The sequence below is a fragment of the Rattus norvegicus genome, chromosome 13 (genome assembly GCF_021556685.1).
Source record: "Rattus norvegicus strain SHRSP/BbbUtx chromosome 13, alternate assembly SHRSP_T2T, whole genome shotgun sequence".
Taxonomy (NCBI): Eukaryota; Metazoa; Chordata; class Mammalia; order Rodentia; family Muridae; genus Rattus; species Rattus norvegicus.
Window position 1 is genome coordinate 61,781,481 of NC_141546.1, and position 18,834 is coordinate 61,800,314.

At 37.7% G+C, this 18,834-nt stretch overlaps 1 pseudogene; it reads right to left on the bottom strand.

Annotated features, from left to right (window-relative positions):
- Positions 1-17,899, bottom strand: part of Arpc1b-ps1 (actin related protein 2/3 complex, subunit 1B, pseudogene 1) — a 61,654-nt pseudogene extending 43,755 nt beyond the window's left edge.
- Positions 17,900-18,834: the final 935 nt, after the last annotated feature.

The following is an 18,834-nucleotide window of genomic DNA, read 5'->3' on the forward strand; positions in this document are numbered from 1 at the left end:
TGTTAAAGATCTGAAAGGGTAATTTGCATGTTTTGATGGGAAAAACTTAGGATGGAATTTTAATATCCTTTTGAATTTGATTAAAATAAAGGTGAAAACTTGAATCAGTGCATTAAATGTCTATAACGTACAGATCTGCTCAATATAGGGAATTTTATAGTTATAACCACTAAAATAATTCTTGTGTCAGACTGCAGTGGAACTTGAAGCCATTTCTTCCTGTTTGTGTGCAGTTGCCTTACTCCTCTTATGAGCTCAGCAAGTGTCCTTCAGATACTAATGTGACTCTGCTTTTTCAGGTTCAGTTTAAAGTTGTTAAGTTATTCTTACTTCTTTCCTGTAAATTTTTATTGCAATATTCTAGCACTAAGTATGTAAGTTTGTGGGGTGGATATTTATACATACTGACAACCTACATTAAAATAAGCAATATATTTTTTTACAGTAGATTAATCAAACAGAAAAATCTTCTCTTACTGAGTACCTCGAATACCTTATCTAATAATCTTTATATTTTCTCCTTTTTAGATGAATATCATTGTGTAAAAGGAATACGTTATTCCACCTAGATCATTTTATTTTCATGTATGTGAAAAATAATTAACAGCAAAATATAAAAATACATATGAGCAAAAATATATGCACTTAGTAAGATTTCTTTTTGTACACACACACACATGCACACATGTATATAATAATCAAGCATGAATGGTGGCATATGCATTATTTTCTTGTTTTTAACTTTAATATTTTTGTAAATTATATAATATTCAGTAATTAGCAATAGCTTTCTTTTAAATCATTCTATTTTACACAATCATATCACCAAATAACATAAGAGTTTTTCTTTTTCTAATTCATATGCCTTTAATTTACACATTCCTGTCTTATGTGTTAGGCCTTCTAATTCAAAATTAAAAGAAAAGAATGAAATTATATGTTATTTTTATACAACTCTGAAAACTCTAAACGGTTTCATTAGGAAATACAAATCAATACTTAAATTTTTATGTATTTTAGGACGTTCACTTTCTAATTTCCTAATGTTATAAAATTAAGAATTTGATGAAGTAACAATATTTCTGAATTGTTACTGTAGATTACATTTACTTTCTTTTCATTTTTTTCCATTTTTATTAAATTGGTTTTTTCCTATTTACATTTCAAATGGTGTTCCTTTTCCTGGTTTCCTGCCATCAGCCCCGTAATCCCTCCCTCTCCCCTCCTATATGGGTGTTCCCCTCCTCATCTACCCCTATTACTGCCCCCCAACGATCCCCTACACTGGGGGGTCCAACCTTGGTAGGACCAAGGGCTTCCCCTTCCACTGGTGTCCCAACAAGGCTATTGTCTGCTACATATGCAGTTGAAGCCTAGGGTCAGTCCATGTATAGTCTTTGGGTAGTGGCTTAGTCCCTGGAAGCTCTGGTTGCTTGGCATTGTTGTACATATGGGGTCTCGAGCCCCTTCAAGCTCTTTCAGTCCTTTCTCTGATTCCTTCAATGGGGGTCCCATTCTCAGTTCAGTGGTTTGCTGCTGGCATTCGCCTATGCATTTGATATGTTTTGGCTGTGTCTCTCAGGAGAGATCTACATCCGGTTCCTGTCAGCCTGCACTTCTTAGCTTCATCCATCTTATCTAGTTTTGGTGGAAGTATATATGACTTGGAAAGTTCACAAGAAATCCCATGGAACAATTGCAGGAACCAACTGTTTATTTATTAGCATAGTCATTGGGAATGTATCAAAATCACTTTAGATTCTCCAGTTCTTGAGGATTTCAACCACAGAGAGACACATTAGCTTTAAAAAGCAACAATTTTTCTTTATTAAAGAGGAAAGTTGATGAACTAAAAAAGAATATCACAGAAAATACATAATGAGCAACATAAAATTATATGTAAATCAGACACTGCACTTCCCATTAATGCATTTGATTTATCTACAATATGACATTTTGTTACTGATTGAACTTGTGTTTGCAGATCTATGATAGCTGTTGTTTCTTTCCCCATTTAGTGTACAAACCCCTCCACCCACATTGTATTTTATTTAACCAGAATCTATGTCATTGATATACTTCTAACATTTCCCCAGATTGGTTAAATTTTGCATTATATAATCTAAATCCAAACCATCCATCTGTCTCATTGAATTTTTTTTACTTATTATCTTAAAAGAATTACAATTCTGTTATTTCACCGTAGCTTAAAATTAGTTCAATGAGAAATTAAAGAACAGATAGAAAGAAAGAAAAAATGTAGTTCCCTGAGGACATGCCAGTGACAAATTATGCAGTGAAAGCAAGCAAGATGAACTGGTAATGTAGCAAGCAATGTGCTTTTTAAGAGAAACAAACTGTTTCCACTTGTATCTTAATAAATTACTTAAAGAATTTGAGGTAGAACTGATTTTTTTTTTATTCCAGTCAAAATTGTTGCCTTTTCAAGCTCTTATTACTGTAGGTCCACACTTTGCGTAGACAAAAACGTAGTACCTGATTTAGATTAAAGAAAAATTAGAATAATCATCATAATAAAATTACAGTAATTGTTACTATTTAAAATTTCACTAAAATGTGCACGTGTTGAGTGGGGAATTACAATTCTCTTTAGCGTATTACTTTTAATGTGTATCTGAATAATCCACAGTCAAAGTGCAAAGTCTTCCACTCCTATTAGCCTGCCATTATCAGCACAGAATAGTACTGAACATTTTTGTTAATAAATACATCAAAATATAGGGATTTAAAAAGCAGGGCATTTAGCCATTGGGGCAACCTTTCGAATCCTAACAGACTGTCTTTGAGAATCACAGAGCATGATGAAGTATTACACTCCATGTAAGCTTAGTTTGAGAGTACCGGCCAAGTCTTGAAGGAAATCTCACATATCATGGTTGGATGAATTAAGAACATGAAAGGTCTTCATTCTAACTAATAAAACCAAGTGATTTTTAACCCATGTAGTCATCATATTAGCCTTTGCTCTGGTAGAAATCATCTGTTCAGAGATGTTATTTCCAAAACACAGACAACCATCTATAATACTGTAATGCACACATTAATGATCAGATGCATATGGTGATATCTATCCATTGGATTGCATTATATCTCTTCCTCTTTCTCTAAGTTTATGTTATCTTAGAATCAAGAAAAATATCAGTTTCTGACTTCTTTCTCATTTACAGACTCTGCTTTAGTTTCTGGCACTAAATTGTTATGTCTGGAATAATTTGCCCTTTTCTTTATAATAACTCATACCAAATAGGTATGAAAATAGGATTCCAATATGATAAAGAAATAACTAATTTCAAATAAGTATAAAAATAAAGAATTATAATCATTCACTGACTCTCAATAGACATAGCTTCCCGCAATATTAAATACTATATATAAAAATTTAAAATGGAGATGTTATGACATATAAGAAAAAAGAACTACATGTTTTTCAATATACATTTACACAATGTGCAGGTCAATTCTGCAAAAGTTGAGAATATAATTAACCTGTATTAAATGCTTTAGAAGATCATATATGGAAAAAATTTGTTTCTGTTAAAAGTAAGTGCATATTTAATAATTTATCTAGTAAAATCTTGCTTACCTAAAAGAAAATTACTCCTCTTTCATTTTAAAAAAATGAATATAAATATCCCCGAAGGTTCTAATACCTGAAAGAGAACAAAATAACTGACAAGGATAATGTTGAAATCATAGCTAAGAGTCCAGCATCAATAGGAGGAAAAGCCCTGGTCCTGTGAAGGCTCATTTCCTAATGTAGGGGAATGCCAGGGCGTTGAGGTAGGCATGGGTGTGTGGGAGTGGGAGCATCCTTATAGAAGCAGAGTTAGGGGGTAGTGAGTATGGGAGGGGGAAGGGGTTAACATTTGAAATACAAATACATAAAATATTCAAGAAAAATAAAATTAAAAAAAAGAAAAGAAACCCTGTACATATTGGTGAGTCAAACAGCAAAAAGCCATCAATCTACATAGATAAGAAATTATCACTGAAGTTGTATTATTGAAAGAAATAAGGGAAAGTAAGGGCTTTAGAAAGAGTTAGTAGATAGTTAAAATACTTTAAACAGAAGCAAAAACAAACAAATCATTCTAAACTAGATCTATGTCTCCATATATAATACTAGTTTCAAAAGGATTGAAGATCATATCTGAAGGAGGAACTTTAAATAGAGGAAAAATACATGGAAGTTCATGTGTGATACTCTTTTTTTTTACATAAACTTCATGGAACAAATTTTAGGAGCTACCAAAGTGTTTCTCACATCAAATAGAGAAATTATTTATTGATTCATGAAAATAGACCCATATTTGTCACCGGGCACAAAGCTCAAGTCCAAGTGGATCTAGGACCACAACATAAAACCAGATACAGTGATTCTAATAGAAGAGAAAGTCGGGAAGAATCTTGAAGTCTTTGGCACAGGAGAACATTTCCTAAACAGAACTCCATGGTTCATGCTCTAAGATCAAGAATTGATAAATGGGACTTCATGAGATTGGAAAGCTTCCGTAAGGGAAAGGACATAGTCAATAAGAAACATCGACATCCTACAGATTGGGAAAAGAATCTTCACCAGCTCCACATTTGATAGAGGGCTAATATCCAAAATATATAAAGAACCCAAGAAGCTAAACACTAACAAGCGAAACAACCCAATAAAAATGGGGTATAGAACTAAACCAAGAATTCACAATAGAGGAATCTTGAATGGCTGAGAAGCACTTAAAGAATTGTTCAAAGTCCTTAGTGATCAGAGAAATGCAAATCAAAACAACCCGGAAATTCTACCTTACACCTGTAAGAATGGCTAAGGTCAAAGACTCAGGGGACAACACATGTTGGTGAGGATGTGGAGAAAGAGGAATGCTCCCCATTTGCTGGTGTGATTTGTAAACTGGTACTATCACTCTGGAAATCAATTGGAGGTTCCTCAGAAAATTGAAGACAGTCCTATGAAAAGACCTTGCAATACCACTCTTGGGAATATACCCAACAGATGCCCCACCATGCCCCAGGGGCATGTGTTCCACTATGCTCAGAGTAATTATTTTTTCTTCATGTTGAGGGGGTTTGGGTCTTGGCCTCATGGCTGCAAGTTGTCCTAACTGTCCTTTCACAAGGAGAGACCCATGTTACGTAAGCCAATGCTTGTTCCAGTAACTGAACTGCCCAGTTCTGTGAAGGAGAATCTGAGGCCTGGTCTCCTGAACTGAAAGTTTGCAGACTGTCACAGTGTCCTCGTATTTCAGGACAATTTACTCTTCTCAGCCTTTACAACATCCAGCCTACTACCTTTCCTCAGGGAACTGAGAGGCACCATAAAGTCATGCAAAGGCTGCAACTCATGCTGACTAAGTATAAACAGTTAAAAATTCATGAAGGAAAAAGTCTTGAAGGTTGTCCAGGATCTTTTTTTTTTTTTATTAACTTGAGTATTTCTTATATACATTTCGAGTGTTATTCCCTTTCCCAGTTTCCGGGCAAACATCCCCCTCCCCCCTCCCCTTCCTTATGGGTGTTCCCCTCCCAACCCTCCTCCCATTGCCGTCCTCCCCCCCATAGTCTAGTTCACTGGGGGTTCAGTCTTAGCAGGACCCAGGGCTTCCCCTTCCACTGGTGCTCTTACTAGGATATTCATTGCTACCTATGGGATCAGAGTCCAGGGTCAGTCCATGTATAGTCTTTAGGTAGTGGCTTAGTCCCTGGAAGCTCTGGTTGCTTGACATTGTTGTACTTTTGGGGTCTCGAGCCCCTTCAAGCTCTTCCAGTTCTTTCTCTGATTCCTTCAACGGGGGACCTATTCTCAGTTCAGTGGTTTGCTGCTGGCATTCGCCTCTGTATTTGCTGTATTCTGGCTGTGTCTCTCAGGAGCGATCTACATCCGGCTCCTGTCGGTCTGCACTTCTTTGCTTCATCCATCTTGTCTAGGATCTTATAAGCAATTAAGTTTAAGTCATTCTTTATCACACTACAGAGGTGGGGTTATATCTTTTGTCCCTCTGATTTCTTGCCTAGTACAAATAAATAAACCTTTTCATAATTCTCAAAAGATTCATTATTAATACTGTTCTCCATAAATAAAACTACAAAAAATTTGAGTACAAATACAACAAAAGAGGAAATAGTTACTATGAAACAAATTACAATTAAAAATGTTAAAATTCTGTATAATTACTGTGTGTATATATCTTTGATGTGTTGTATGTTTGTGTATGTGTGTGGGGGGATTACAGTATGTGTATGTGTGTATTCACTTGCATTTGTAGGTGCTCCTATTTGCAAATGTGTAAGTTTGTGAAGGCCAGAAGTCTATGTTATAAAATTTGTTCTTTTACTTCTCCACCTTATTTTAGGGACAGGATCTCTCGCTAAAACCAGCTTCTTGCCAGTTTGATCTGAAAATTATGGACTTATGGTGTCAAGATTCATATGCCTCAAAGTGCATCGTTCACAGATATAGAATGCACTGCCATGTTAAGTTTTTAAAGAGTTCTGAGGATCCAAACTCAGGTCCTCAGAATTCCGCTGGGTCATCTTCTCAGCCTCTAGATGATTAATTTTGTTATCTTTTAGGGGAATCCAAAATTAAATTGAGGAATAACTTTACCTTCATTTAATTGATACAAACATAAGAGACTTATGTGTTAATTATTTTTGGAAACCAGCTGCTGAGAGTATAAATTAGATTTTTCACTTTCACAGTGAGGCATGATTTGTTAAAGTTGATTATGTACCAAGCATAGTTGTAACTCAGCTCTACTATTTATTGGCATATGTATGGAAAACTTTACACCCTGATTCACAGATATTTTCTCAACAATGTTAATTTCCAACCTAGTCACAATAGCCAGGAAATGGAAATCACCTGATTGTCCTTCGACAGATGAACGAATGAATGTGGCACATATATAAAAGGAAAGACTATTTATCTGTAAAGGAAATGAAATCATGAACTCTGCAAGTAAATGCATAGACTAAGATTATATTGAAAGGGAAAATGCAGCCTCAGAAATACAGGCCCCACATGTTCTCTTTTATCTAAGGAGCCTATCTCCCAATAATCAGATATATAAGGGGATGTGTACAGACTTTGAAGGAGGGATGAGGGACAAGCAAAACCAAAGTTGTTTTATCAGGCCTCATAAATCATATCATTTTATATTTACCTAAAATTATATACAGCATCTCTCTCTCTCTCTCTCTCTCTCTCTCTCTCTCTCTGTGTGTGTGTGTGTGTGTGTGTGTGTGTGTGTGTAGCTCAAAGAAATTTAGGCCATTTGCAATGACAATGCTCCCCACAAAAACATAGACTAACAAAAACTACAGTGCCAGACAGAAGGCTCTCTCCTACTGTTTGCAAGGGGGGCCAAATGACTTCCAAAAAATAAAGCCTACCGATGCATCCCTTGGTTATCATTCATGTTGAGGATGGGTCTCTCTTGGTGAATACTTGCACACAAACGACACAAGACTCAGATGGTTCTTTCATACAGTCTAAAGTCTACAGTTCCCCCAAATACTATACAAGGTCAAGGGCAGAAGTCAATTAAACAGTTCCACACAGGTGCAACAGCTATGAACCATGATAATACCAGGTGTAATGAGATATCCATAAGATTCATTAATTGGCTCCTGCATATAGGTGGTAACCTACAGTAACTTAATTGAATCTAATAGTATTATTAAAAAAATCAGATGTCACACTCAGTTATTTATATTGAAATGATCAACCAAAGACTGTCCTCAATTGAGATCCACCTCATGAGCAAGCACAAGTTTCTGACAGTATTAATGATAGTCTGTTCTGCTTGAGGACAGGAACCAAACATAGCTGTCCTCTGAGAAGCTCTACCCTGCAGCTGACTGATACAGATTCAGAGACCTACAGACAAACAATGGAATGAGCTTGGGGACTCCTATGGAAGAGTTGGTATAAGTATTGAAGGCGCCCAAGGAACTCCACAGGAAGACCAAGGATCTAACATAGACCCTTGAGGCTGAGAGGGAATCACCAACCCAAAGAGCCTATACAGGCTGGACTGTGGTCACCGACACATATGTTGCAAAGGTGCAGCTCAGCCTCCATATATGTCCCTCCGTATGTGTCCCCCAACCACTGGAGCAAGGGATATCCCTAAACCTGTTGCCTATCTGTAGAATATGTTCCCCTAGCTCAGCTGCCTTGTCTGGCCTCAGTGGGAGAGGACGTAGCTAGTACTGTAGAAACTTGATGTGTCAGGGTGAGGAGATACCCACGGTGGGGGCCTTCATCCTCTCAAAGGAGAATGGGAGGGGAACAGTGGGAGGTGCTATGTAAGAGGCAACCAGGAGTAGGAGCAGTGAATAAATTTAAAAACTATTTTATAAGTATAATGATATATTCATTTCTGATATATAAAGCCATCATCATTCTACTGTTATTGTCCAAATAGAAAATTATATCAGCTAATATGCTAAGAATTTATTTCCACTTGGAGACTACTGCATTCAAAGTGATTTGAAAATGATGACAAATTCAGCAAGAACAAAGAAACAGGTTTGTCATGTAGCTTAGTAATAGAGAACTTGCCTAACATCTGTGAAGAACAGAAAGAAGGAAATATGGGTATATATGGGATTTCAAAGGAAGGAAACCCTACAGCAAAAGACAAAGGGCCAGATGAGATGTGAAAAAAAGCAAGTTCTTAGGATGAAATCACAAAGCTTGAATAAGAAAAGGAAAAGGCAGTTCCATATTCAAACTGCTAAGAATAAAATCTCAGCGCACACAAGAAAAGACAGCACTCTCAATGGTGGCAAACAGCTGAAATCCATCATCTATCTTGGAATTACTACTAGGTTAACAACAGATTTCGCATCAGCACAAACATAGTTCAAGGGTATTTTATTTGCTGAGCACATAGTTCTTTGCCTACAGATTTATACTGACAACTAAATTAAAAAAAATAAATTTATAAATAAACTAAGGACACAGAGATATTTACTATAAGGACACAGTGGATATTTGTTATATTAAACAAGGAAAACAGAAATCTTTGAGAACAAAGTAGAATGTAAGAAACAGTATAGAAAAATTATCAATAAGCAAGTCAACATGATGTATTGGCTAGTTTTGTTTGTCAACTGACACAAGCTGAAGTTATCACAGAGAAAGGAGCTTCAGTTGTGGAAATGCCTTCATGAGACCCAGCTGTAAGGCATTTTCTCAACTAGGGATCAAGCAGGGAAGACCCAGCTCATTGTGGGTGGTGCCATCCCTGGGCTGGTAGTCCTGGGTTCTATAAGAAAGCAAGCTGAGCAAGCCAGGGGAAGCAAGCCAGTAAGTAACATCCCCCCATGGCCTCTGCATCAGCTCCTGCTTCCTGACCCGCTTTAGAGCCAGTCCTGACTTCCTTTAGTGAGAAACAGCAATGTGGAAGTGTAAGCTGAGTAAACCCTTTCCTCTCCAAATTGCTTCTGGGTCATGATGTTTATTCAGGAATAGAAATCCTGCCTGAGACACATGGAATTAGATGGTGTGTAGAAAGTAATAAATTAGTTTGTGACAATAAGAATAAATTAGCAGGAAACAGTAAGGTAAAGTCAATAGCAAAGAGTTAAGGGAAGGTAAATTAAAAACGAATAAAATGAATGATGGATATACCATCATGCCTTTCCTGCTTTTCTACCCTCCTTTCCCCTGACAATAAGAATAGAAATAGGACATTATGTTATAGGTGGGCAATCATCAATGTTATTGTGAGTGTGATGTCAAGAAAGAAAACAAAATTGATTTCAGTAAATTACCTGGAAGAAAAAAAACACCCTATATATTTGTGCTAATAAAAATCAAATGATTTAAAGTATATTCTCTTATCTTTTAAAGTAGAAGTAGAATAGCAAGATAACTTCATTCTCTGTTTTGTTTTTCTATATTTTGTTTTTAATTTTTTTTGGTTTCTTTTGTTGTTGTTGTTGTTGTTGTATTTTAATGTCTAGGTTTCAGTGGTACACACCTTTAATGCTGGAAATTGAGAGCTTTGGAGGCAGAGGCAGGAAAATCTCTGCATTGTGAGCTTGAGGCCAGCCTGGTCTATAAAAGTTAGTTCCAAGACAGCCAGAGCTACAATGAGAAAACCTGCCTCATATATACAAACAAACAAACAAACAACAACAACAAATGGTTTTTTCTGAGATGTTAAATTTTAAATTTTCAGAATTTAAAATGTTTAATCACATTGATTCATCTGTGTGTGTCTAGGCATATATGTGGTTGTGTTTATCCAAGAATGCACATAGAATAACTTTCTGGAGTCAGTTCTATTTTGTAATGTGGTTTTTGAAGAAGGAAGATGGTTAATGCCTTTCTGTTTCAATTATCTTCCTGGCCTCAACTTTGTTTTAATCATATATTTTTCTTCTTTTGGTGTAGAAATATTTGCTTTATGCTAGGCGTGCACATTACTGCTAACCTACCCTCTCAGCTCCTATTCACTGGCATTATTATGTTAAAAGACTGGTTAATGTACAATAAATAAATAAATATTAAGATTATAACAATGGGGAAGATTGGATTAGCAAATTATTTTTAGTGATAGCATTACAAATGAATTATAACATCTACATTTATGGGGTATAATAAGACTTCATCATATGTATGCAAACTGTGGCCTGAGTATGGAGAGGCATGCCACTTGTTCTTTAATCTAGTCAGCTGTCAATGTTGTAGTAAGGAGACATTAATAATATAGTCCCTTAGCTCTTTTAAAATACACAGACAATTATTATCAGTTTAAATCACTTGACTTTGGTTATCAGCATTCTGCAAGACCAGTGAGATGTATAATATCTTTTATGTCCCAATGTTCAATTTGTCTTTGAGTTCAATGCCTTTCCTGAACAATTCCAATAAAATACTACAATTCCTATAGGCAAAGAAATTATAGTATCAATGCATACATTTCAACTTGTTCCTTAGTTACAGCCAAAACTTTCCTTCCTTCATAAAAGTGTGTTATTCTTCAGGTAAACAGTACTAGTCACTCTACATTTCAATGTTCAAAGCTTAGAACTTACATGTCTTTATCTATTATGCATTGAGTTATCCTAAAGTTATGTAGCACTTACTTATTCTGAGCTAGTACCCTTGGATAGGCAAGTACTTTGTCAGGCATGAACCCATCAGGAACTCACAAGGCAAGACAGTGGAGTGTCAAAGAACCTGGGTTAATCACTCAGCGCTTCAACTCTTCACTCAATTTCAACTATTATCTTTCTCCACAGTAAAACACTCCTATATTTAAATGTAATGCTAGTGAAGATAGAGCCACTTAAAGTAATGCTGATTCATAAACACTTCAGTGATCCAAAAGTCTAATTTAATAGCGGAAGAAGTAGAGCTTTGAATGAAGGAAGGAGAAATTTTTCTTATCGGAATGCTGGCAGAAGGTGAGCACGTTCAATTGACTCTCATTTCTTGGGACATTTACTTGGATATCTTATATTTCTAAAAAATCAGGTCAAGTTTGTTATGTATGAATTCACTTTTGTGACTGATTTTAGTAATGAATAATATCTATTTCCACAACAATTATGAAAAAAAAAAACACTTTCGGGGGAAAGAAATGTTTGCTAGGTCAGCTGGCTTTTTAAGCAATGTAGAAAGTATATATGGAAAAAAAACCAGAATTGTTGCACAAATGAGAAAAACAAATATTTTTTTCAACTTTCATATAAATTTATAATTAAATAAAATAATTTATGGAAGTACACTTTTAGTCGGGAACAATTGCTTCAAACATACCATCAACAAAAATTAGCATTTTATACAGAATTTTTTCCACAAACTTGGAGTTGCTTCTTTTAAAGACATATAGTATCATAATTCATTAAAGTCTTTCTTCCAGCCTTTCACTAAAGGCCTGTTCAAATGTAGTGTGTGGTGTGGTGGGTAGAGACATCCTCTTGGAGACAGTGTAGGAGAAATGGGATGACAAACTGTGGGAGGGCAGACTGGGAGGGAGACAACAACTGGACTGTAAAGAAATATTAAAGATAATTGAAAAAAAAAAGAATGTCCTATAGACTAGTATTTAAAACAGCATTTCATCCTAATTTGCGAGAGACAAATTAGTTCATCACTTTGACAATAACTTGTTTTAAATTTACTTATCTTTTTTATATGATTCTGGCATATTTGAGAAAAATTTAAACTACAAATTTAAGGTGATACTATTACAATCTTGTTTCAAAAATTTGAAAACATGGGCGAAGGCTGCTTTAAATATGAGTACAGTCCAGACACCTAAGCAGAATAGGTTAAAAGCAATGTGTGAGTATGTGTGTGGGCTTGAGGGGGAGTTTCAGGGGTGCGGAAGTACTAGTTCAGTAATTGAGTACTGCCAGGTTCAATTTCCAGGAGCACATAGAAGTTCTGGGGGATCTGAGACACTTTTCAGGCCACCATGAAGACTAGATACCCATGCAGTATACATACATACATACATACATACATACATACATACATGAAAAATATTCATACACAAAAACATGAAATGACCTTTTAAAATAATTGTTGGGTTTCACAAGCTTATACTTACAGATTCACCTAGTTAGATACAAGTGTATTCCTAAGGTTCAATAGCTAGCCAACCTTGCCAATCAGAGAGCTCTGAGTTCAGTGGGAGACACTCAAAAGGTTGAGTGAGAAATGATATAGAACAACACCCAGTGATGACCTCTGGTCTCCAGAGGCTTACAGACCAATGTATACTGGCATGATGTATACATACATATGAACATTTACATATATACATGACACATCAGTGTTCACACACATTAGTTTGTCCTTCTACATTTTCATCTTCATAGATGCTCTCATATACTTTTCCAGAATTTGTGTAAAAAAAACTGAAAGTAAGAATATAAGTACTGAACACAAATTCTGAGCAGAAAGTATGTCTTGTGCATATAAAACATGGAGAAAATAGAGAGAACGCACCGATACCCTAAGATTTAGAGACTCCTTCATTCACTGTGAATCTGGGGGAACATTTGATATAGGATGCTTAACATTGTATTCTTCTTGCAGCTATGAAAACCTATTTTTCATTTGGTATAAGATGATTGTGAAACGTCCTTTCCAAAGCCCAAATCTTTAATCAAAAAAACGTTGTAAAATATATCTTTCCAATTGGACATAAATAAACAAAGGAAAAAAACTTGAACAATTAATTTGGTTAAAATAGATAAGCACTTTTCTTACACTATTTTCATCAATCTACTGGTTAAATTAAAATAAAGTATGGAAGGAGGTTGTGATACCTGGTTTCATTTACCCATAAATATTAATAGGCAATTTTATGTTTCACAAGGTGATCCATAAATGAACCCCTGTGTTATCACCCAATATAAACATGCTTTATACAGAGGTAATAGTTTGTAAGCTATAAAACACATATTTAATTAAAATTCATATTATTTGTGTACAGGAACTAAAAAATATTTATTTAACAGTGATAGTGACATGTAAGTGAGAATTATGGGACCTTTCCCAAATAACCTAATTTGATGTTTAAACCCAAACAGTGAAGAATGTAGAACAGGAAATAGCCTGGGAGAAGTTAAGTAGCTTGTCTGAGGTCCAAGTATTGAGAGGCAGCAATAAATTCAGAAATTAGGTCTTTTTTATAAGGTCACTGCTTTCTTCATACTAATACTCTAATGGACCTTCTGTACACACAGAAAATTGATGCATCCTATAGTAACATATCTTGCATAAATAAAATGTATTATACTCACTGAACAATAAAAATGTTTTATTCCAACAAATTAAACTGTAAAACAAACAATTAATATTTTAATATTTAACTTACATTTTCCCATATTGTAAATAATATGTATTACATACTATCTTTACATATTTACTTTTTTAAGAATAAGACAATAAATCACATTCTCATTTTTTTTAATTTTCCCCCTTCCTTCCTGCACTGTATAATGGCTGGTAATATTCTCATCTTACAGAAATTTCTGTGCAGAACTTTCTGTCCTGGAACTCAGAGCTCTTTCTGGCTCTGCCTCCTGAGTGCTGAAATTTAAGACTTATGCAACTGCCACATCTGACCTAGTCTGTATTATATTTCAGAATGGCTTTGAAGACTAAAACCTGCTGCTACCTACAGTAAAATCATGATCAATCTCTTCTGGATGACCTTACTAGAATGACAGATTTTTTTTGCCTTATATTACTTGTTATGGAAGTTTAAATAGGGACAATTAGGTACATTCTGTGCAGGTGCAAACCCACTGTCCTCTACTTGTGGTGTTAACTCTGTCCTTGTTCAAGGACAAGCTAATATTGCAGACATTTGCATCAATGATCTTTCCTCTATGTCATAGTCACTTATTTCTATTTCTTCACTGTCACTGTCACTCTAGACAGGCAATATTTCTGTTGCTATGAATTCTTCAAGTCATGTCAAGCTCCTGTGGTGTTTATAGGTTATAGTCATGGCAAATGTATCCTCCTCTGTTTACTTCTGACAAATCTCTTTTCCTCACATCTTCTGACATTTGATTAGATTTGCATGTCTTGCACTGAATATTACTAACAATATTTATCTGGCTACTTTTCTTTTTTCACATTCGATGTGTTTATTGGCCCACATTTTGAAGCAGTTCATGACCAACATTGTGCTTTGGGTTTTTTGTCTTGTTTTTTTGGTTTGCAATGAATGAAAGCACGTTCTTTAAAAGACACGTTTTCGTTAAATGGGCAGGAAATTTCCCCACCTTCCTCTTCCCCTCTTTTCAGACCTGTACTGCACCATAGAAGCATTCAGCAAAGCAGCCTCCCCAACCCCTTTCCCTCCTTCCCAGCACTTGGGATGAGGACAGCACTCCTCACTGCTCCTTTGATCTTCATGTCCTTCAAGGCTGACTCCAAGCTCTTCACATCCCAGATGCTCATGTCACCACCATCTACGTCTGTGGTGCAGAACTGCGAGCACTTGGCCTTACCCCTGCTGAGTACCCAGATTTGACTGATGCTGTTCTTGTGCAGTGAATCCAGGCTGCACCCTGTGGCTGCACCCCCTTCAGAGCTGGCCTTCTTGAGGTTCTGGAAGCGTTCTCAGGCTGTCAGGCCACGCTGGGAGTTCTTCTTGGGCACATCCAGCGGGCCACCAAAGCTCAGTGTCCCCGCAGCATTGTCATAGGGAAACAGCACCAGGAAGCAGTTGTGGCCCGCTGCCATGAGACTATTTTCTGTGATTAAGGTGATAGTCAAGAGTGGTAATGTCTCAGAGGTCAGGGCTGCCATGGCCATCTTCTCAGCATCTATCAGGCACACAGTGCTGTCATGGCTGACCCAAGCAACTCGGCTCCCACTGGCCGAGAAGCAGACACCATGTACCCAGCCACAGCTGCTGCTCGATTCAAAACATCAGCTCCCCAAAGGGCATCTTGGAGCCCCATGGGGTATGGGATGGCCGTTTCTCCACCCCCTTGATATAGGCAGAGAAGATCCTGCACTTGAAGTCACAGGAAACTGCAGCCACAGTACATTGTTGGGATGCCAGTCCAGGCCAAGGACAGTGAAGTGGATGGGCTTTTTGATGTGCTTGTACACCCATCAATCATTCTCCTGCTCAAAATAACAGATGGAAATGACACGAAGCCACTGCCCACGACAAACTTGTTCTCACTGGGTACCCAGTGGACACAGCTCAATTAATCCAAAGTTGTCGCGCCCACCTTGGCCGGCAAGGAAGACGCAACAGGGTCGGATTCTTCTCAACAGCCCTTACTGCAGGACCACTTCATTGTAGACACGGGGACCACGAGCGGCATACAACAGTATGCTAATAATCTTTCAGGGATTGGCGGGGCACGAGTCACCCCACTATCACCCGACTGTCATCCCAGCTACTTGTCCTCCAGAGATTGGCACAGCATGAACCACCCCATTAGCATAGTACCGCCCAGGCCAGACTGATGCCAGGTGCAAAACCTGAGCATGCGCAGTACTGTTGTTCACCACAGGAGGGCGCCAGATCACCTCATTATCATACGGCCACCCTAGCAAGGGGACAAGCCTGCACATGCGCGGTAAGTTGCTTACATTCAGACGGGGCTGGATGTCGGTGCCATCTTTGTTTTACCCAGCTGCTCCCTACACCCAAGGATGACCAATGTGGGCTTCCACGTGCAGCCCTTCAGTGTCCACACATAGGCATTGTAGTCTGTGCCACAAGTCACAATGCAGTTACTCTCAGGGACCCAGTCGATGTTTGTCACCTGCCTACTGTGCTCCTTAGCTCGTGCACCTCTTTTCACTTGGCACTGCTCTTCTCATGGATGTGCACCTCATGGTTGTTGGGGCAGATGGGGATCTGAGTACAGTCCTTGTTCTAGGCATGGCGACTGATGGGCTCCACCAGGAAGCTGTGGTAGGCTGTAATCACTTGTCTCCTGGACCTCAGGTCTCCTCAGTCGCAGACTCTGCACAGTTGATGCTCTGAACCGGCTCTGAGACTTGCACAGTGCCGTGGCCTACATTTTTGATGTTATCTTTCAAAATCATCTATTATTTTGAATGACTATTTTTCTATTTTTAATTTTTGTTTATTTAGCATTCTCAGGGTGCAAATGTCTTGTGTATGGTACACCAAATATAAAATTTTAGCAATTTTACTTTCTATATATATTTTTTAAATTGGATATGTGTGAGTTCACTGGGATGACTTAGCCAGTATGTGTAGGGGCTTTCTTATAAGAGCTCAGTTTACTCAAGGGATGCTGCATCACCAGAGTGCCCAGTCTAGTGTATCACTCAGCGTTCTCTAGAGGAAGCGAACTGAAAGAACGAATAGTAGACATCTATAAAGGGAATTACTGTCTTGACAGTAAGGGAATTACTAGAATGGTTTACAGTCTGTGGTCCAACTAGTCCACAATGGTTGTCTAGTCACAGAAGATGGAAGGTTTTAGTAGTTGTCAAGCAACTTTTCACTATATACTGTGAAACCAAACAAGTAGGCTCTAATGGCGGGAAGGGATGGACCTTCCAGCAAGAATTAGAGCAAAGAAAAAGAGAAAGCAAACAATCTTCTTCCTTGTCTTTATACTGGCTGCCAGCTGAAGGCGGGGCTCAATTTAAAGGTGGATTTTCCAACCCGAACTAAAGATCATCTACCCACTTCAAATTGTTTAATTAAGGAAAATCCCCTCACAGGCGTTTTAGGTAATTGCAGATGTAGCCGAGTTGACAACCAAGAATGGTCATCACAGAGAGAAAGAATAGAAACTCAACGTTGGGTCAAGAAAACTTCAAATTGTAGGAAATCGGCCAGCTTCAGAACTTCTTCTCAGTAGTACTAATCAATGCTGCTTAAAAGACTTTGGCAAGAACCTTTGGACAACCCAAAAGGCTATAAAATCCAATTTGGCAATTGAGAGTCTGCCTTTCATCTGAACTTGATTTGTTCAAGTTGATTTGTTCATGTTGAAGCTTTGGGTTTTTCTTTTTCCTTCCCCCTTCCCTTTCCAGGTTTTAACAAAATAGTTTTTATTTAAGATGAGAACGTCTTCCTAGCTCTTTATATTCCCATGTAGCTCCTGACTTCCAAGTTCTTCATTATGTTGGCATTCTTTGTTTTCTATAAGAGACTTATTTTCTAATTGCCTTTATCATTGCAAAACCAGAGATCAGTAAAACTCTTCTAATAGAACTCATCTTATGTCTATTAGTGTTGCCAGCCAACTTGGCAGCATCTGGAATCACTTAGAAGACAAGGCCCCAGGAATACTCCTGATGATTTTTAAATTAGGCCAGCCTCTGGGAGGGTCCATGCCTGCAATGGAGTACCTTGATTAGCTTACTTGAGGTGGGCATGTTGCTAGGGAAAAGTTATTAGAATTTTAACAGAGCAAGCACTCTGGAAGTCTCAACAACTGCCTAGAAGAAAGGGATGGAGAAGAAGAAAGGGGAGTTGCAGTTTTAGAGCAGGATCTCTAAAGGTAGGATGTTTCAGATGCTGGTTCAGTGCTAGAGGTCAGCATTCAGTACTACACTGAGAGCGGCTAGGGGAACTTGAGAATGAATGGGAAAGTCAGAAAAAGGATGCCCGGGCTATGGCCAATATTCAAATGGAAAATTTAGAAAAGGAAAAAGGAAAAATTAAGCTTCTCTGAGTGAGGACTCAGGAAACAAAGGCAGCTGCCCCAGTGGTACCTGATAGAAGTCATGTGAGTAGCTACCCCAACAGAGAATCTTGGTAAAGGACAGTAAGAAGGACGTAGATAGACCATGAAAGTGAGAGTGGAGACTTCCATGGGAGCTTCTTGTTTCTGGAAGGCATTTTAAGACAAAACAAAACAAAACCACCACTACCACCAACAACAAACACACATCAGGAAAGCCCAGATTCAGGTACCTAAACTATAGGGGAAAGGATAGGAAACTTGGACTCTATAAACTACCTGAGCAGTGTCTGGTTGAGAGTACTTCCAGCTTCCGGCCTCTCCCATGTTACTGTTTCTTAATCTGCATTTTGATCTGTGTTTCCTGAATGTTCAGTTCTTTGATCCTTCCAAGGAAGAAGCTTGGCAAACCCTTGACAGACAACTACCAGCATTTGCATAATATTCCAGATAAGCATATTTTCTCTTTTTTTTTTTTTTCGGAGCTGGGGACCGAACCCAGGGCCTTGCGCTTCCTAGGTAAGCGCTCTACCACTGAGCTAAATCCCCAGCCCCAAAAAGAGCTGGTCATGGTAGTTTACATTTCTTTTTTTTTTTTTTTTGGTTCTTTTTTTTCCGGAGCTGGGG